General features: G+C 44.6%; 2 long non-coding RNA genes across 2 annotated transcripts; one reads left to right on the top strand and one right to left on the bottom strand.

Annotated features, from left to right (window-relative positions):
• Positions 1-277: 277 nt before the first annotated feature.
• On the bottom strand, positions 278-19,923 carry LOC119132929. The gene is made up of 4 exons (XR_005100011.1): positions 19,421-19,923; positions 14,717-14,950; positions 8,194-8,359; positions 278-700 (listed from the first exon to the last, which is right to left on the bottom strand). It is a non-coding gene; the product is annotated as an uncharacterized LOC119132929 (long non-coding RNA).
• Positions 12,017-12,854, top strand: LOC119132930. The gene is made up of 3 exons (XR_005100012.1): positions 12,017-12,113; positions 12,428-12,597; positions 12,692-12,854. It is a non-coding gene; the product is annotated as an uncharacterized LOC119132930 (long non-coding RNA).
• Positions 19,924-21,835: the final 1,912 nt, after the last annotated feature.

Genomic DNA, 21,835 nt, shown 5'->3' with positions numbered 1-21,835 from the left:
GCTGTCGTCAGGCCGGCCCAGAGCAGGAAGCGCGCTGGGGATAAGGCGGCCATGTGGCAGGATGTTATGGATTTCTAATTAGAATCATTCATCTGTCAGCGCCAGCAACGGCGGCGCTTTCACTCCGGCCACCCGAACGCCGGCCGCGCTTCACACTCTTCACACACACATTCATGTCACTGGCAGAAATTGACTTTTTTTTTTCCTTGATGGCGGGTTAAGGATATCGCAAAACAAACAAAACAATTTTTATAAACCCCCCAATTTTTTTTTTTTTAGAAAACACTGATAAAGATTCAATATATGTTTCCCTATGGGGGAGGAAGTGCCCCTTGCACCCCCCTTCTAGCTCCGCCAGTTGTATATTGTCGATGATATGACAAACAAAATTGCTCATAAAAAGTGGAACTCTTCCTGGTTGAGTTGATCAAATCGCATGACTCCAAATGACATCTCATCAGCTGCTTTTCTCGAAAACATAACAGATGACCAACTAACATCTGTTTTTTTCCGAAATGACTAAATCGATCTCTTCATCTGAAATGAGCCAACAAAAAGGAGGCGTCTTACATGCGAACAAGCGCCTCTGACTGGTATCACCGTGATGATGTCATCCCTGTCAGCAGTTCCAGCGGCTCACAGGGTGCGGCTCACGGGACAGCTGAGGTCAGCCGCTCCTCGACTTTGACTGAAATGTGACCTGAATAGGAAATATGAAGCACACTTCTCCATAAAGTAGTTGACTGATTGCCATCATACTTCATAGCGCTACTCATAATCCCCTGAGGTTGACATCAGCCTGTGTTGAAAAGATTTTTTTTTTTTTTTCAGACCCAACGCAGGTGCTCATTTGCAATCGTGAGATTTGGTGGGAAATGTGGAAGGTGACCCTACGTCAAATCCTCTCATTCTTCCCTCATCTATCAAGACAGTCAACGGGTTGCGTTGCACCAGTATGAACTGTGCTAAGCATGCATCAAATCGGGAGGAGGGGGGGGGGGTATACTTACGCAACAATAAAGCCAACTCTGGAATTAATAAAGGCAGTGCCAGCGTGCATTATTTTCTGTCACACACTAAAGCATCGACGACATCGGTTTGCGGCCAGCCAAATAATCCAAAGCAGCTCAAAGACGGCGAAGGAAATCAATCATCGGAGAGTATAGAAGTTCACAATTTGATGACGCATGAAATTTTCAATTGTTTTATGTAATTTGTACAAAGACCACATCAATCGTTTCGGCCTCGCGGTAATCAGAACGTCGCTCCGTGGATCGTTATTTGCAAAAGCCTGATGCGAGATTAAAGGAACTAAAAGTGGAAAAAATTAGTTTCGGATCTACACTAAATGTTACAAATCTGTGAAATCTGGGATGGTATATTTGATCCCAGGAAATCTGTGATGTTCTTATTGAAAACTTCTGTACGTAAATTTACATTTAATGTGTGTATTGACGGCTTGGAAAATTGCAATTGTCCGAAAACAAAACATTTTCAAGCCTGCATCTTTTGTTTATATTTGTTTTGTTTTCTTACAGCGGCTCGCTCAACAATCGATTACGATGTAACCAAGGAACATGCGAGGGGATTTCCGATAGCAACATTACAGAATGACTTGAATGGTGATTTATGAGCAAATCTCACAAAAAAAGCAACTACAGTTTGCAGCTGCAGAAAATGTTGTGTTTGATTTGGTGATAGTGTTGCTAGGCAGTTTATAGGCTTCTCGTAGGCATACGAGTCAGTCATATGCAGGAGACGTTCCAATTGAAAACAAACGTAGCATCTATGGTTAGCATTTTAAAAAACACTCGTGCAACACACAAAACACAAGCAGGAACGAATTTGAAGAAAAACAACACTTCTGAAGAAGTAAGAGATTGTTGTGCTTCTTAAATATGATTTGAAAGAATGAGCTGTTAATCAGCCACTGGCGGAGCTAGCATGTTTTTCTTGGGGGGGTTACGGGGGGGTGGCCAGGGATCTCGCATATGGTCCTCATAATAACTTTTTTTTTAACAAAGCCAAACAATTCCTTAAAATGTCATTATTAAAATTAAATCAAAATTAAAATTTATGACATTTTGTGGAAATGTTGAAAAAATAAAACCTCCCGGGGGAAAATGGTAAAATACCCAAAAGTCAATTATCCGGCCTGGGGAAAAAATCGGGGCTAAAGTGGCTTTTGACAAGCGGTGTTAAATGGGCAAAATGACAAAACAGTCATGCCGGCAGAAGACAACGGGTGAGGGTGAAGCAGAAAAAAGGGTGTGAGAGCGAACGCGGAGGGGAGGAAAGACGGGCAGAGAAGGCGGGGGGGGGGGGTGCAGTGTGAGGCCGGGAACACAGAGCAGCGGCCGGGGGATGTTTAGATAGGTGCAGGCTGCCACTAGGAAGTCCACGCTCCAGTATAAACAGGCCGCCACACAAGCCAGCGCTCCCAACTGTGGGAGAAATCTGCCCCGAGACGCGAAGAGCGCAGCCGAGCCGATGGTGGGAGGCGAGGGAGGACGGGTACACGGCCACTTTCAGATCCCCACTGAATATATACACAGCTGACTCGCTCAGGCCTCTCTGGAAACATTTCCTCCCTCCCTCCCGCCCGCCTGCCTTGCCTGCAAGACGTCCGTGACGGTGGACTCCCGAGGCCGTTTTGGCCGAGTCTTATCTCGAGCCGTAGCGCTCCTACCAAAATACACACATAGATGGACAACAACAAGTTTGAACGTGGTGGAATATTTTAAGGGGGAAAAGATGAGTCAGAGGCGAGAAAACAAAGTGAGTGAGCGCGATGTTAGTAATTGGGAGCAGATATTTCATTTATTTATTTTTTTGTATTGGAATTTGGAAGAAACATGAGGTTGGTTGTGCTTAAATCAAATGAATCAAGAAACTTGGTCGTGGAATTATATTTTCATGCCCCTAAAATCTTCGCTTTCTTCTTGTGACAATATTTTCCCACACGTGGTGATCATATAACCTTACTATGCTGCTTCATGAAAATAAGACCGTATTTGTCCTGCATATCATCTTAAAATAATAGCAAGATACACTAAGATAACAATATTTACCAGTCATTTTTCTGATACCTGTTTTATGTTTCTCTATTACAACATTTAGCATGTTGTTAAAGCTAATGCTAAGCTAACAATTAGTGCCACACCAATTTGAACCAGCTTGAGCAATTCCGAGGGATTTTTAGTCTCGCTAACAAAGCGTGAACTCCATTCATTATTGAAAATGATGCTACATCTATAAAACTAATATTAGCATTCCATAGCCTGTTGTTGATGCTAATGCTAACAATTGCAGTCTCGTTACCAAAGCATGAACTCCATTCATTTTTAAAATGATGCTACGTCTATAAAACTAATATTAGCATTCCGTAGCCTGTTGTTGATGCTAATGCTAACAATTGCAGTGACCTTTATTTGCACTTGCCAACCATAGCATTTTTAAAAGATTGTTTCGTTTTTTCCCACAGCAAGAACTCTATTCTTTTGGATTTATATTATGATTTCTTTTTTTAAACTATTCTTCAAACGTTTCGTGATTTTTGTCCCAATGCCAAAACAAGCACTTGATACATTTAACAGCACATCTGACACAAGACGCTCAAATATCATTTTTGGCATTCCGTTGGCTCGCTCTTGATTGGGACATTTGGTTCCTTTTTGCATCGAGACGCAATTCTTCAATTTCCAGGCAATCATACACAGACACACACACACTTCACGCTGGTTTTTCAAGGGAATTTCCTTTGAACATGAAACCCCTCGCAGCGAGCAAAGACAAACATTCCACGAGCACCAACACACTGGCATGCGTCTCCTTTCAGTCACAGGACCTCCCACTGACATGTTGTTTCCATTCGTCACCTCAAGGGGGCGCACAAACAAAACACGCACACATCACCTGTATTGCAGTCACCTCCGCACTATTGATAGAATCAGGCCACAGACTTCATCAAGAACATTTACAAAAGAATCCGGCAGCAAATCAAAATTGAAATGAAAATAATTTTTATTTTGGGGGGGGGGGGGGGATAATTTTGCAAGTTCACCAGCCAGGCCTCACCGCAAGCTTCTCATGACTTCATCATTTGGACTTCACACTTCATCCGCTTGTCGGTACTTCTCACTCTATCTGTATGTGAGTTGGCCAGAGTTTTGCATACAGTTTGGCAGACGCTGCGCATGCTTTCGACACAGCGTGAACTACGAAAAAAATCAGTCGACTTCATTTAGCACGCCAAGCAATCGATTCTACACAACGTTGTAGGGGGTGCCCTGCTAGCTTAAACAAATAACCCATAAAACTGGTGCACATCTGGATAAACTTGCAGATGGGAGAATTTATACATCACTTTTTGTAGTTACAGTTCACTCTTTGTAATGCACATTATCGCCGCCTACAGGACTGGAGTTGAACAGCAAGCCACTCGTGGATATAGTATTTATGTTTGATCAAAATAAGAAAAAACAAATTATCCCGCAAATAAACTAAAAGTAAAATATAAAAAAAAAAATATTACAAATGTATAAAAAGATATATAAAATGTACATTAGCGCTGCCTACAGGACTGGAGTGGAACAGCAGTGGCTATATTTATATTTGATCAGAATAAGAAAAAACTGATAATCCCATAAATAGAAGTAAAATATAATAATTCTAATAAATATAGTATCGAGGACCAGCTCCAAGTTTCCGTACCAAGTTATGAAATATCAAAGGGTATAAAAGTTAAAAAGAACACCAAACATCTTCACGTCTCATAACAGACGTGAGGAGGAAGTGGACTCGGCTGCACTCTCGGTGACACACTTTTTTTTCCCAGGCTTCTCGCCGGCGTGCGTCTTGCGTCACGGCTGCTGGTCTCATGTGGTTTTGGCTGCGGTCGCAAAACTGCTCCAGTTCACAGCGCGAGAGAAAGCGAGCGTAGCTTCGAAAATGGCTTGATCGTTGATCCATCCTCACAACACACACACACTCATGCGCGACAAGTCCAAATGGAGAGCAAAAGGGATGATTGGCGGGATCATCCATGAATGAACGACATCTTAGGCCACACGCAAACTTTGGTTTAGGCGAATGACGGCCTGCTGTCGACAAATTTTCCAACCGTGCCTTTTCACTGGCAGATTGAGACGACTAATGAAATGTTTACAAACCGGGTTTCTCTTGAAGGCATTCATTGTGGCCGATCGTGGAACGAAGCGACTTTCAAGTTAAGCTAGTTATTTCTAAAACTCAGATGCTGTGAGCTATGAATAATAACGTCAGACAGTCATGCGGAGAGTCAAGCAGCATGCGCTCAACACCTCACCGAGGCTTTGTAAACTCCTCCGCTTGACGCTGCCATACCTGTGACACGCACTTGACACGAACCAAGAGGGACTAAATGAACGCTGTGTAAACAGTTAGCCGGGATGAGCTACGACGGGCTCATGCGCTAAAGCCCGCTGTCTGTCTGTCCCCAGCAGTTAAATGCAGAACTGAGACTGGCCAGCGACGACTCGGTGTATAATCAGTCAAACACAGCAGCGTCAAGACTCTACTACGGTCGAAGGAAGACTTCGTCTTCGTCTGACTCCCGTCGGGCGAGGATATTTTTTGCCGCGTCAGGTAGCAGACGCAGGTCGCAATGACAGATGAGGAGGTGGAATTTAAACATGTCAAAGGGAATTCATTTTTCTCACCAGCACAGACTCATTGGACCGTGGACATTTATCACTGAGGGGAGGGGGACATCACGGGGGGACTCGTGCGTTTGGGATGACAGTCGGAGACGAAATGTTGCAACGTATGACCGGAGAGAGAACATTTTACAAGGAACGTGATGTGCATAGACGTTCACTCCATGTATCGACTTGAATGCCAGCTACGTGTTTTTCACATGTTTTGACGACAATAGGCGAGATGATGATGATGGGGAAATCACTGAAGTGGGCATAAATTAAGCCTTGTTGAATTCAATCTCGGGTGAGAGGCCAAACTTTTTAAGACAACCAGAACAATCCAGTTGAGATCCATTCAATGCCCTGACAATTTCATTTTCCTCATGGGATGAATAAAGCATCTATCTCAGTTTAACCGCTACTCCATCAAGCTTCCCACACTGGAAAAAAGGTTTCAAACAAATTAGTTTGATGTTATTTTAAAAGTAAAAACACCCTTTTGTTTTGAGGGCGTTTTGAATTTGGAGGGGAAAAAAAGTACCAAAGAGCCCAGAATAGAAAAAGAATTTTGGAAGTTAGTTATAAAAGATTCTCAAGTGGGAACGTCCACACACACACAATCACACGCGTGTTGCAACGTCTGATTGATTGCGAGCGTCGTATTGCGCGTTGAGGAGTTTGGGAAGGTGGAGGGGGTTTGGGTTTTTGCAGGTGGCTTGCCGAACCGTTCTGCCAAGAAAAGAGAATACCCCGGAGTGAGCTGGAATAAATGAGGGGAGCGGAGACAAGGGGAAACAGAGAGGGGGGGGGGGGGCGGCTTGATTTAAAACGGTGCTTATCATAATCGATAAAAAAAAGTGTTTGCTCTGCTCGCCGGGCCGCCTCTGGCCCCCAGACCCGGGCCGGGTGGGGCTTCCAGAGAAGGGCCAGGCCAGATGACTTCATTGCCATATGCTATCTAACCTCTCAGTCACACTCATTTACAACAATAGCACGCATTCGCCGCTCTCCAAACGCTCCCTTTTGTTACGCGGGCCCCCGAGTCGCCCGGAGACGCTCGGACGGAACCGCAGCCAGGAACCGAGCTGCCGCGCACACTTCACTTCACTCGCATTTCCTTCAAAGATAAGCCATAATTTTGGTATCTTAAGTGGCTGACAGACAATGAGCGCTCTATAAAAACACCCTAGTTAGCATTTAGGTCAAGCCTGTAGTTTGTTGAACATACTCGGGGCAACGTCGGGGCCGCTCCGGAGAAGAAGGTGCCAGCAGTGATGACTGTGATCATGGTGCAATGCCTCCACTTGGAGAACATACCCTCGGGCGCATAAATATATCAGACACCAGCTGTGTGTGAAGGCTAGATATTTCCTAGCGGTTAGCACGGTTAGCCTAGCGGTTAGCACGTGCGCCTTATAGTTTTGAGGCTCCAAGTTCAAAAAGCTCAGAACTGAGTAAAATGTTGTATTTGAGGTCCCAGTGGGTCACAAGCTCAAAGTGGAGACCCAAAAAAACTCTCTCCGATAGTGGCACCGACTGTGGAATGCATTACGGAAGTGACAGAAATGGAAAAAGCCGCCACGCAGACAATCTCTCCGACTCGTCCACGACTTCCCCGCCTCGCAACCTTCACCCTGGCTTCCGTGGCACCCTTTGAGTCCGCGAGCATCCATCAAGCTGTCCCGCGGCTTCTCCCTCGGTGCCCAGAGCGGGACGGGGGCCCGCTTGTCTCGTCTGTCGTCACGTCCTTGTTTTGCAACTATTGGCTTTCGCTTTTCTGGCAGCGCAAGAAAGGTTAGCGAGAGTGTGCTGTTGAGGCTCGGGGGTGAGTTATGGGCACTGGAGCCAGGGGGACCCAGAAAGAACATAACGAGCGTACTTTTGGGAGAAGGATGAAAGAGTGAGCCGGAGGGAGGGGGGGGAGTGATCAGGGTTCACCATGCCAAACGCTGATGTGTTTGTTTTCCATCATGACTCTTTTGGGCAGTGACAAAGAGCCAGAGGAAAAAAGGGTAACGCTGATAAATCACAAGCAGACTTTTCAACTCTTCGCAATGATGGCTCCACAAAGGAATGGTCCTTATCTCCTCCCCAAGGAGCACTCGCGGCTTTCGCTGCTTTTCTTTCTTACTACCAGAGAGACGGGGGACTCAAGTCACATGACTTTGACGACGCAGCTGATCAAATTCAGACAGCAAAAAATTGAAACAAGCAAAGTTGGTGACTTAAAAAGTGACTTTTTACAGCATTTTTTTGAATTTTTTTTGTAGAACTAGAGTTTGTTAGCAATTAGTTTAAATTTACGATTTTAACGGGTTTTTGTGCCGCTAACCACAGACAAAAAAGATAATGAGGAAATAGCTGATGAAAAATAGCCAAATGGAAACAAAACGTGACACGAAAGGTCGCTCTTTTATATCACGTGTTCAAATCTGCAACCTTTCACCGCCCCGTTCCCGCGGCGACCTGTCTACTTTTTGAACACTGTGCAGCACTTTGCGTTAAGTGTGAATACCTGTCTTTATAAGGCAGCGTGTTGTGGCGGTGGCGTGCGGCGACAGCTCCAGGCGCGCCGAACGCGGAGGCCCGTCCCGGCGAGGTTACGCGCGGGACACGTCGGAGGGCGGCACGGCGGAGAATTAGCTGCTTGGCTCCATCATCGGCTGACACGTACGGTGCAGCTGCAAATTGCAAAGGTAGACGCAAAGCAGCAGTCTTACAAATATTTCTGCCACATCACTTGTTATTAACTTGACATTAGACATCAATTTGCCTCCATTGTTGTGTTTATGTGGGAAAAAAAAAAACTTTTGGAAAATTAATCTTACGTAGAGTCAAGCCAGTTCTGTTACAGACCAACCCCATAATTCGTGAAATCAACAATAGAGAAAATTTAAATACACTGTTTTTCTAGCACAATTTATTTTTCAGTGATGTTTAAATTCAATATATATTAACTTAATATACACAATTTAAACAGATAATATCGTAAGAGAGAGCAAAAGCAATGCATAACCTTTCCGTAGGCGTAAAAAGCAGGATTACAAAGATAACATTCAATGACTATCAACAAAATCAAGGCTGTGTACTTCTGGTTTCATACTTCTTTCAAATTCAGACTATTTAAAAAATGAGAATTGTCCTGCCATCTAGTGGTCAAAAGTGGAATTACACTGCAATATAAAGACATATTAGAGCAAAATGAAGTTATTAACAGTAAAGAAAATACAATAAAAGACTAAAGACACCCAATAATAATTTTAAAAGTTGCGAAGAAAATGTAATGCAGAGCAACAAAAGTGGTTTTATACATTTTTCTAGTCACGCTTATTTAGACACTTGTTGCTCGGCAAGAGTTCATAGGGCTTGATCATAAATGCTCCAATATGCTAGAGTACCGATGCACAGAATTACATTTTCTTTCCCATGTAAACGTTTTTTAAGTGTCTATTTAAATTATTCTATTTCCTCAAATAGAGGCCCCTACTTTAATAGTCCCCGTGTGTAGCCCACTTGCAAAAATAAACACGTCCCCATAATAGCCGCCTTGGAGAAAAAAGGCAGAATTATCCCACTACTTGAACTGCTGAGCCCATTTGAACTCTGTTGCAAACCAAAAAAGCAGCACCTAACAGTCTAAAGATGGTCTGTTAAGGCCGACGTGGGGTCAGCGCAACTTTTTTTTTTTTTATGCCACATACACACAAAGTAAGCAGCACAAGTGAACAAGACAAGTAGGAGTATTAAAAGCTGATTATGGGATGTACGAGGGAGGGGAGGGGGGTGAAGAATAAAGAAACAGAGGAAGGGGAAGACCCCCAGCAGCCCACGCAGACCCAACCTATGTGCTGGTCTGACCCGGCCGCTTTCTTATGAATGGAAGGAAATTGTCTCCATAGAAAAAAAAAAAAAAAAAAAAGCCTAGTTAGAAAGCTGGAGTCATAATAATAGAATCGACTTGAGAACGGAGCGGAGAATAGCGAGAGGAGATGAGTAGAAGGTAGAAGGACATGCAAGTTTGTTTTATTAGCCTTCAATAAATATCTGACAGATTTCCTGAGGAAATATCTGGGATCACATGTAGAATAGTTTAAGACTGATGTCAACTGCAGCAACATATGAAATCTATTAGCGAGGAGCCGCAGCAGACGTGGGCCTGAGAGGGAGAATGAGAAAGAAAGAAAGAAAAGGAGAGACAAAGGCAACGTTGCTCAAAGTCAAGGGGGAGAGAGAGAGAGAGAGAGAGAGAGAGAGAGAGAGAGAGAGAGAGAGAGAGAGAGAGAGAGAGAGAGAAAAAATATCACAACCTTTCCAAATTCTTCGAGAGGTAAAAAAGTCAGCCAAGACGCAAAATCAGAATAAGGGAGGGGAGGGGGGAGAGCAGGAGGCACACACACACATAGTGCAGAAGTACACGCTGGAGCAGTGATCTCCGCATCCTGTCGGGTTCAAGGCCAAGCGGGGGAAATGAGTGCCCGGACGGCGCTGCCAGCTCCGGGGAGGCATGCCGACCCAAAAAAAAACAAAAAACTTGAGAGTCAGTGTGTGCCCACACTGCGCGGGGCTTTTGGGCCGCTTAGAGTGCCTCATTGAGTACCCTGAGAAGCAACTAAATTAGAAGATTAATAATAAAAAAAAAAAGGGAAGTCACTGTGGGTGCCAAAATACATTCAAAACACACACACACACAGTGGTGTTTCTACATCTTGGAAAGGGGAACTGTGGGCCGGTGGTGCCAGGATGTCTGTGGCAGTGTGGCAGCCATTGCGTTCCACCACCCTCACCCTCGCTCCCCACCCAAACCGCAAGCCAGAGAGGCCTGCATGACGATACCCGCCGCACACATGCAGCTCGCCAACCACAAATAGCAAGTAAAGAGGCACGCTTGCGGAAAATGAGAGCGAGCGAGGTTTCCGTCTTCACTCCTTGTCTGAACGACGGGGGACCCGAGAGGGCACGAAGAGTTCAAGCTCGGCAGATGAGCGAGGCCCGAACACATCAGAGGTGGCTGTGAAGTTTTACCCACATTTTCTGCCTCCTAGTGAGGAGAAGCCATCCAGAAAATGGATGGATGGATGGACATGATACTCGTAACAGTCCCATTTCCCCTCCTTGCAATTTCCTTCTATTCGACCGTGCTACCCAGCGCAATAAAACTTTTTTAAATCTCAACCGGAGTAAAACCACCGACTCTGATGTTCTACATCTGTGTTACTTGTTTGACTCCATAAAGTGAATCTGGTTGAGTTACAACAAAACGCAAACGTGTGGAACACCGTTGACCTGCCTCCCACACCCACAACGGCGCATCACGCCTGTTCAAGTGTCAAGCTGAGGGTCGCTGCGTGCGTTTCCCGGCTTGTGTAACGGGCCCAGCGGATTCAAAAGCGATGAGAAGCCGATCCCGAAGCCCAAACCCGGCCCTTATATGGCGCTCTGGAGATGTTTTCGCTCCTGGCCGCTGTCTCGCCTCCTCTCCAAAAGTGCTACAAGGTCGAGAAAGAGGAGAGGACATCTCGGCGAGTCAACATATTTACATATTTTCCGCAAAGTGGGGATATGAAGCAGAGTGCTGGCAGGCGAGAGGCCGGCCGGTCAGCGGGGACGGCTGAGAGTGGACATCTGGGCCCGGGGATTCTGGCAAAAGGCCGTTTGGCTCCCTCGTCACCTTATCGTTCCACGCAGACGAAATATCAGACGGCCGACAGCAGACATGCAGAGATGGGGAGTGGCGCAATGCAAGTACTTGCTTACTGTTCTCGCTACAATTAAAACAGAGAAAAATGCAGTTGCATAAGTGTGCACACCCTCTTATAACTGGTGATGTGGCTAAGTCCACAACAAAGTAACAATAATTTGTGTTATTTAAAGGTCACGTTAATAGTGGAAAAAGTTACAAAATGATTCTGCATTCAAACGGGGGTGTGTAGACTTTTTATACCCACTGCAAGTCATTAAGAGGAGTTTTATTAGTCTCATCTTTTGGGCCTGCCGGGTGCCCAAGGGAACTCTTAGTCCCCCCCCTCCCTCCCTCATCGCTCACAGCTCCTGCATATGCACGGCAGCTCCGTGTTTCTCTTGGCAGAACTCTGCAGGCTGTCCCTGCGTGCCTGAAAACCAACGTTCTCCCCCTCGTCCGCCAACATTCACATTTCTCACATTTTCTGCCTGACTGTCTTTCGCGCACTCCCTCTCAGCTGCAGCCCCCTCCTCCTCGCCCCCTCCCCTTCCTCCTCAGTCTTCTGCCAGCCCAGGCAGGACAGGGTGGGACAAAGACGTCCTCTCGCTAACATTACATCCACTCCCCCCCCTCCCTGACCTGTCTCTCTTTTCTCCAACGTCTGGCTATAATTCACGTTTCCCTCGGTCCAGATCCTGTCTCTCTAGTGGTTACTTTGCCTTTTCGCTCCGATTACGCGAGCCAACAGAGCGCAGGTGTGTTGGACCGATCGCGCCGTTACGTCTTCTCCGGTTTGAAATGCGCAACACGTTTGTTTCAAGCTCTTCTCGTGGCACACGATTCAGGGAAGATTCCATTTTAAACATTGGGTTCGATTCAATTCGATTTGGTACCACTCAGTGTACGACGTAGAGTTTCTTGCTGTGAGTTGAAATACACGAAAGAAGAAAATATATCAGATAAAAGACTATTCGATACGTATGTCGATATACTTTAAAAGTGGAACGATTCCATTTGAGTCGATTCAGTGCAGTTTGGTTCAAATCGGGTTTTTTTCTGGTTACACCAGGAAACGCCACCAACCGCCAACACATTTGTGACCTGGAAACGTCAGATGACAGGACTGAGGACTCCCTGACCCCAATGTGTCAGTGCGGTTGTAAACCGTAGACCCCTCCCCCCCCCATTGGATGTCGCAGTGAGATAAGGAAAGGCCTCGGATTGGGCCCCGCTGTGCAGGTGCAACAAACCGCGTTTGGAAGCCCACGGGCGTCTTCACCTCCATCCCACACAGTTTATGTATTTATTCTTTCATTTATTTCTTCTAATTTAGTTGTGGGGGCTGTATTTCCTCTGCGAGGCCCGGCCGGGTCGGGGCATTGCGGCGTGAACGAGCGTTCTCAGAGAAGACGGAGGAGGAGAGAAGAAAAAGTGGAGGCCGTCTCTTGGGTGCCCTTTTTTGCCATCCCATTTCCTATGCATCTGGTCTGTGTTTGTGCGAGGGGGGAGGAGGAGGGGGGGAGGGCGGGCGGGCGGGGGAGAGGGCCGTCTGGGGCCGATTAATATCCAGTGATTTATAGGAACTTTTATGGAATAAAACAATAAGAAATGTGCATGTGCATGTATGCGCGCTCGACGCCACGGAACGAGCGACGCTGTTCTGATTCGGCGGGAATCGAAAAATAAATTAGCGCCGGATAAATTGGACACAGATGGAGGCAGGAAATCAAAATGGGGGGAGTATTCCTCGGTTTGGGTCGGACAATTAATCGAGTTAAAAATCGACATTGCGATGTCGTGGAATGCGATTTTTGAATCGTAAAGGTGGCAATCGGAACAACAACCATAAATATTTTCCCAAATTTCGTTTTGATTCAATGGCGATCTTTTCCAAAATGCTTCACCAGTAGAGGGCGCCGTATACGACCGGAGAGGGTGAAAAAGGGAAGAGGGTGAGTGAGAGGACAGGGATGATGTGGAGGAAGAGCAGCGAGTGGGAGGAGGACGAAGAGGGGAGGGGAGGGGAGTGGGGGGTGATGGTGGGGGGGGGATCAGGGGAGTTCCCATGCCCTGTGCGCAGGAAGTGGCTTGAAGAGCGAGCATGTGTCCGCACTGTACGAGTGTTTGAAAGGGCAATGAGATGAGCAGACCTCTCTCTGGCACACAGCTGCGTTTCCTTGCCAACCAGACCCCAACGCCTCCCACCCTCCCAAACTTTTCCTCCCCATCCATCCATCCATCCATCCATCCATCCATCCATCCATCCGAGCGAGCGACACACACACACACACACACACACATGCATCAAGCCGCAAGCCTCTTGGCTAAGTGGCTGTTTGGTGCACTCGTCTCGCCGTGAAGCCGATGGGAGCGGGTGGGCGTCGCACCGCTAATAGCTGGGCCGGGCCGCGTCGTCCCGCATTTGACTGCTCGCCGCGTGGAGAGATTTTGACAAGGAAAGTGCATCCTCATTTGTAGGGAAGCTTTGCTGTATATCTGCGGCTTGGACCACATGACTATAAGATTATTTTGTGAGAAAATTGGACGTGCGCTGTTTGCGAGGGCTGATGCGCTAACTTTTTGTTTCTATTAGTTTTTTAATATAGGGTGTGTGTAAAAGTTAAAGATTTAGATGGATGATATAAAAATCTTCAAAAAACCTTTTTTTAAATTTTACTCCACGTACTAAAATGTGTTCAGCGTTATCTTGAGTTTTTTTTTTTAACAAGAACGTCAAGGTGCCACCGCACCGCTCGTTTCATACGTCAGACGTGAACGCAGACGATAAGATCGGGACTGATTATCTGTCAATCACAGAACAGTTGTGAAAGTCAGCTACACATTGCAAATTCCTCCTACAACATTCCTCTTCAAATTAATGTCTTACAGATGATTTGATTAGGAAGGGGGAACCACAAGTGCACATGTGGCAAAGTTTTTCTGTAACTTCCATTAACAATCTCACATATTCACCAAGACCTAATACGACTTTCCTATTAGCCACAGCTTTGGGGCCATCTTGTGGCATCTTTGGGAATTGCAGAAAGAACACATTTTTTTCGTAATCAAAAGAAAATATCTGTGCTCCTCCCTGACTTGGATCTGGCATGTGACAGCCGCAGTGAGCGTAGGCAGCTGCAACAAGCACTTTTCACTACGAATGATTTCCTGCTCTATGGCATCCGTCAGCCCCTTCGAGTCCAAATTGTTTATCGGAATACTGATTCATTTGTTGCTTGTGTTTGTTAAGAAATATACAATGGCAAAAAAGTGCCCGCCCGCCCACCTTGCTCATCCAATCACAGCACGCTCCCTTGGCACCGCCACCCACACGCCACTTCCCGTTGACCCTTCTTACCTCTAATGTTGGGTTCGACTCCGATCGCCCCCCCGCCCGGGGTCGCGGTCAGCGCCAGGAAAGAGACCGGGGTTTTTGTTGCTCGTTGGCAGGGTGGTGGAAAGTGGAGAAGAGATTGGCTGGAAAGTCCATCAGCGGCTTGGATGGCTCTCAGCTGCGCCGCACCGAGCGGCGAGAGCGCTTTGAGCCCTCGCTGTGTTTGTCTTACTGTCACATTTTCGTAGCTTCTCAGCCCTTCAACAGAACAAATGGTGCGGAGAGAAAATATAGTCAGTCCCGGTATTAACGGAAATGATCATGTTAATGTACGGAAATACCAATGTCAGAAAAAAAATTACATGGGGAGACTAAACCTAAAGGAGAAGCTTTTTTTATGCTGATTATTTTGACTTTACTGACATCACAAACATCTAAACAGGTTTTTGTAATGAAAATAGTAAACAAAAAAAAAGCACTTTCGAAAAGTATGTACTTACAATAAATCTCTGGTGTAATAAGTTTACATTTGACAAAGTCCAAACTATTTTCAGACTTTTTAGTTGTAGTAGTATTAAGTCATGTGATGTAAATTCAAATTCTTCTTCTCTTTTTCTGTGGTACTCTTTGCATCTTATACTGCCCCCAGGTGGCCAAGGTGCTCACAGCAAAATGTGAAGCAAAACCGATGAAGTAAATGCCAACTATTTTGAATTGTATTTGATTATCATTACTATTTATTTATATAATTACAAAATTCTATTTTCCTAAATTTAAAAAAATACTACCAAAATACTTCAATAACATTATAATAATAGTACTCGTTAGCTGAGTGACAAGAATCCGATTTGCGTGCTGTCGGTTGGGCCAACCAAGCGACGTCGTAACATTAGAAAACGCAGGTTTTAGGAAATGACAGTCAAAACCGTCATCTTTTTCGCTTTCCCTCCCAACCGTCGAGCGAGTACTGAAGGTTAAGTCGCTATCGCGGTTTCACAATGAGCTCCTTTGGCCGTGTGAAAATGCATTCTGCCTTCGCTGCTGCTTGCCTTAAAGGCCTGAATCTTTGCAGTACAACCACAACATGTACAAAAAGACCTTGTGGGGGGACAGCCTGATGGACAAGAGGCCTACATGCTTAATCTGTGTGTGTGTCTGTGCATGCATGTGAAAACGAGACACTTCCGCCCTTGTGGTACGACTAATATGTGCGTATTTGTGACCGCACTGAAAAGGAAAAACAAGAATGACGGGCGTCAGAGATGCAACGGAGATACGTCTGTGGGTACAAACACACACATATACATACATAGACACCCACAGACATGCACACGCACGCACACACACACACCAACGGCATGCAGTCAGTAAGCAAGCCACAGGTTTCACTTCTGTCTGGTGTGGCAGCACTCTCGAAACACCACAGGCACACCGGGGTTAAGGTTCATGTGCGGGTCAGGGCACACACACACGCACATTCTGCTTTGGTGGTATGATGTTCCGAGAAAAAAAAAAAAAAAAAAAGCAGCCCAAGGGGAAAGAAAAGTCAAAGTGGTGAAGGAATGCATCAACGCGGTGCCAGCGTGTTCACGTCGCTTACGGGAGGCCGAGCTGGTGAGAGTGCTCAGACTTGCCCGCGTCGCCGCAGGGCGGGAAAAAGGAGGCACACAATTGGGGAATGTTTGTGGATACAGTCCAAGCGATCACTGACACGATCATACTGGCTCAACAAAACGCACTTGTTTGTCTATTGTTATCGGTACAACACCACTGGGGCATATTTCGGATGGTTAATTATATGACGAGATGCTGAGATGGAGCTCATTTTTGTGTCCACTAGATGTATGCAGCACGATAGTGTGTAATTCACACACTCCTGGAGGGTGTCAGTGTGTCAGTCCGCTCCATGAAGCGATTTCAGCAATCGCAGCCTGCCTGTCACAGGGGGAGCCCGCCCCCTTGTGGAATAAGCCGATAACTGCATGTACTATGCATTATGTTTAGTTTTTTTGTCACACACACAAACAGAAAACTACTAATTTGAGTTTTTTTACTCCTAAATAATTATCATGTGAGGTTGTTATGGAGACAAATGAACACTTAAGCAAGACGACAGAAGTAAATGAATGTATTTAGGAATATATTTGACTGATGTGGACTACTTCTCGGACCCATAATATTTTGTTTAAGGATAACATTGGGCACCACAAGAGCGGCCATTTGTCAACGGCTTCAATACGCTTACGTACAGCGGGGAGAATTAAAACAAGTTTGTACGGTAGCCAGTGGAGACGCACAAATCACCTGTAGTGTCAACACAGTGTTGAGAGTGTTTCCATAGATTATACACACTCACTTGTAGGTGTGTATACAGTAGACGGGCTCTGCCACTTTGGCGAGTGGTGAGGTCATTTGTCTTGCTGTGATAAAAAGTCTACACACCCTCAGACTGAGACAAAGTTTTCCCATAATTATTTTGACCTATAACTTGTGTGAATTTTATGAGTTAACAATCCTTTCTCATTGCTAAGCTAACAGACTTGCAAACAATGTGGCTTCACCCAGACTGAAAAATGTCAAGAAATCAGAATTGATAAGAGATTTTTTTTTGGGTCAGACATTCATCACCATGAGGTGACACCCTAATCACTTTGGCAATTGGGGATTTTCCTTTCCCCACGCCATGAGGTTCACATTTGTGGCTTATGATAGAAAAGATCGTTGGATCGATCAGTGACGTTTGGTAAACATTCAAGGAGGACGTTTTATGACTTTGGTGACAGCTGAACTTTTTACTTTGCTCCTTTGTCAAGGATGAAATATAAACTTAAACGGCAAGACAATCCACAAGGGAGTTATTAAATAAAATAAGCTAGTTAGCGCACACAATGAATAGCTCACATAAAAAATGTGTTATTGGTCAGCAAAACCAAGAAAAGTGTGCTATTTTGTTGGCTTTTGGCTGTTATTCTGCTACTGAAGATTCATTTTCGTTTGGATTTACTGTTTTTACGTTCTTTGTGGTTGTGCCATTGCTATACGTGAAGCGCGTTGTTACAGCTGCAGCTGTTGTGAAATGCGCTCTATGAAATAAAGTTGGATTGTATTGTAAAGCGTGCGACTAAATAATTTGCCTTAAGAAAAGGGAATCAAAATTCAGCAAAATTTAGAGAGCTAGTTATAAAATCAGCAAATGTTAACAAGCTAGGCTAAGTAGCGTGCTAATCTGCGTCAGTGTCAATAATTAGCTTTTGCTCTTGCTCATATTTTAACAGGCTTTTTTTTGTATGCTAACTAACCAGCTAGTTTGCTCTATCTTTGAGTATTATCAAACAATTTCTCCTAAGCATTCGCGAGCCAAAGTCCTCTGGCGAGTGGACATGCTAACTATCAGCTAACTATCATACAAACTATCAAAAATTTGTTCAGCAAGCTTGTTAAGGGGCTAAGTAACGAGCTAATTTCCGACTAGTTTGCTTTTAGTACTTGTAAACACAATTTTATCGAGCCATTTCTTAGGCTAACGACGTCTAAACCTCTAATTTATTTTGGGTTATTATATGTCATTTCAAGTTTGAAAAGAATTGTAAAAAAAAAATTGTGAATCGAGTCCCCGTAATCATGAAACTACAATTATCGAATCCTCTCGAGTGGCCTTCACCTTGAATACCTACTGTCTTTAATATGAAATTTCAATGACGAATAAATGTAAACAAGATCTTAGTCGAGGCACACGAGGCCCTTCAGAACATTGCTAACGCACAAACAGCGCTGTGACGCACAAAATAATACAAGTGTGTGTTGACAGTAATGAGAAGAATCCTCGTCTTGTACCAAGAAGCGGCTTTGTTTGCGTAAGAGGCTCGCTTGTCGCGCGTGTACGTGAGCGCTGCGTGTCCTCATGACGAGAGGCGGTAACCATAGCAACAGCTGCTTTGCCACTGCTACTGTTTCTCTCTACCCACTGATGGGCATCGCATCTACGGAGGGAGCGACTGTCGTGAGTCATGATCAGAAAAACCGATTACCCGTGATGCCCCAAGAGTGAGCTGCGCAGATTTAATGGAAGTTAAAAGAATTGAACTCGCTTCCCATACGTGTTTTTATGGAAGAAAAACAAGGAATAAATTAACCTGAATCACAATGAACTATATCAGATTTATGATAAACAAATAATAAAAATAATAATAACTCATCTATGATTTTGTATGAAATAAATAAGAAAATAAAAATAACTTGTTTATGATTTTGTATAACACGATATGTTTTTAAATACTAAACTAAATACTGTTTCAGATGACAACAATAATGCAAACAAATCTGTGGATTATTTGCTTCAATTTTTCATGTTTCACACTACATAAATGAATTCAAAAAAGTATACTAATATATTTTTACTTCTCCCAGATTGCATCTGCGTTGTTGATTTCAATTCAAATGTGTGTGTTCGCATTGCCTGCTCTTCTTTTTTGCGTCACACGCGATTTGAGACTCTGTCTATCGTCTGCAAGTTAAAAAGGCCCTTGAGACATATTTGTAATTGTTCTCTTCGAGTGCGTGAAATTGATTTGACAATGGAAAACCTCAGCGGTCTCCACCTTGTAGCTAAACCTTGCTCGTACACGCGGCAAATTGCTCGGCCGGCCTTAACGCCACATGGAAGCAATATCCAAACAAGCATAAACACGCATCTTGAATCCATCTTCTGGAGAATCCTCCACAGCTTACCTTCCCCTTTTGAGGGGACAGGTGTTACCCAGCCGTGCGCTCCGCAGGCCTCCCGGGCGGCCGACGTGCCGATGAAGATAATGTCTGTTGTTTGAAAGGCGACGAGAGACGCCGTTGGTCAGCCAAACCTCGGTCGAAGCCAACGACAGCTGCTGGTGTGTTTGATCTGGAACCAGGACCTGACGGCACGTCATAACCACGTCCAATCAGCCTCTTTGGAACAATAGCAAGCATGTAAAAGTCAACGTAGGAAAAATCTAAAAAGAAAGAAATGCATCTTGGCTGATGTGCTGAATGAGTGACTTCAAGCTCAAGTGTACGTTTTATTGGCGCATAAAAAGCCAATGGAAAGCGTGAGATAGTGTGTGAGAGCACTTGAGAATAAAAGCAAACAAGAATAAGGCACAAAGGTCAAGACACCTTAAGATCATTTTAGAGGTCAAGGAACTCAACTTGGTAACACCCCACAGGAAACCTGTTTGGCGTCCCAAGACAATGAGCAAAAGAAAAATATATAAAAAAATGAAAATGAATAAAAATAAATATATATAATTAAATATAAATAAATAAATATTCATGTAAAACATTAGATTGAAATACTGAGAAAGTGTTAGTATGAAAATGTATTTAAACAAATATGCATGTTCCTCTTTTCGTTAGACTCACAGCAAAATAAATCATGTTCCTGTTTTCGTGCTTTTCAATGTCATCAACATGAGGGGGGGGGAGAAACATCTTGATTGCACCTAAAAGCTTAAATGTCAATTACGTCTTTCTAACTGGAAGGAAATTGTTGCAGCATTTCCTGGCAAATAATTTAAAAAAAAATTAACAATTACAAATAGATTTAAACTTTTTTTTAATGTTCTAAAAAGTACAAACAAAAAGTAAAATGATGGAAATGTTGCCATTTAAATAGAAGGAAAGAAAGTTATCAGACAGGTAAATTTTTTAAAGTTTTTAAAAAATACATAACTCAAATACTACAATAGTACGCAAAGAAAATTCATGCACTCCTGCAGATCGGCAGTGCCGTTAGTATTCCTCTCATCCATGCAAAGTCTCGATTTAGCATCTCAACTTCCTCCAAAATGAAGCGCTGTCAATGATAATTTACACTTGCGGCCCACTGCTCCATGGAATGCAATGAGACATAAATCATCGGGAGACTGCTCATTTACTTTTGCTTTTAATTATCCCTCGAAGTGTGCGTGTGCGTGGGGGGGCCCCCAAAGTGCACCGACAGGGCACTTGCACACTGCAACGCCGCCACAAAAGACTAAAAAGTCACTTTTGGAACAAAAGCTCAACCATGTAAATTTCCATTTGACTTAGCCGCCATTTTGTTTCGTGACATCCTACTTTCGTAACCAGCGTTGTTGTTGTTTGTGAGCGGGAATACGCAGAATCGACTTTCCGTGACATTTTGCGGAGCGGTGGTGCGAGGGCCGAGACAAATGTTTATTTTGGATGAAATTGCAAGAAACATTTTTGGGGTCATTTTAATTTCCTATCGTCAATTTAGGCTGGACAACATCGACAATTGCAAACCCCTCATGAGCAAAAATGCCACAAGACATTTTTTTTTCCTCTGAGGTGACATTTGCGAGGCAGGTGAAGTGAAACTAGTCACAAAGCGTCGCACCACGACAAGCGACAACCCAAAGGTCGCGACCCTGTGGTCAAACCAGTGTGAAAAAAACAAAAAAGTATCACTTCTAGAGAAGCGCAAGATATGCTGGGCCTGTGTGGCTTCCCCCTCGCTCGCCACTTCCCCGTCTGCAAGGGAAGTGGGCCGGTGCCAAGGTCAAGTGTTTTATGGCCCAACTCGCTACATTCCCACAAGCTTGGTGACGGCCGATGTGACTTTCGACATGGCCGACCACAAGACGCGTGCTGTGTACTGCAGCACACATAGCGCTCTCATATCTTAAATCTCCAGAACGACTTTTTTAGGTTGCCTCGTCTGTTAAGGAGATGCTGGATTCCTTCCTTCCACTTGGCTGTGCTTCGTACATCGCTAGGCTCCAGGTACTACAAAGCACCTAGAGGGAACTCACCTGTATTGCAGTAATTGTTGAGGGAATGGCTGAAAAAGAAAAGCTATTCTACTTCGCCTAGGTCCCGGTTGCATCCTCGGCCTAGTCACCTAAGCTGGACTAGGGGATGTGAGTATTATGGGTAAGAATTTCGAGACTGTTCCAATTTGCCATTTTAAAGTCCAATATTAACGTATGTGGTGCAATGTGCTGTTGCATGAGCGAGGCTAACCCTCATAGAAGACTGAGCCTCGATTAAGGTCCTTCCGCTCTGGACCACCACACCCTGCGTGCTTTGTTCCTAGAGTCGGAACTCAGGGGGGCCGCATACTTACCCCCTGAGTTGCATTGACCCTTCGTTAACACCGCTAGGTAT

This window comes from Syngnathus acus, chromosome 13 (assembly GCF_901709675.1).
Source record: "Syngnathus acus chromosome 13, fSynAcu1.2, whole genome shotgun sequence".
Taxonomy (NCBI): Eukaryota; Metazoa; Chordata; class Actinopteri; order Syngnathiformes; family Syngnathidae; genus Syngnathus; species Syngnathus acus.
The sequence above is the reverse complement of the archived record's forward strand: the minus strand, read 5'-3'. Positions and strand labels throughout refer to the sequence as shown.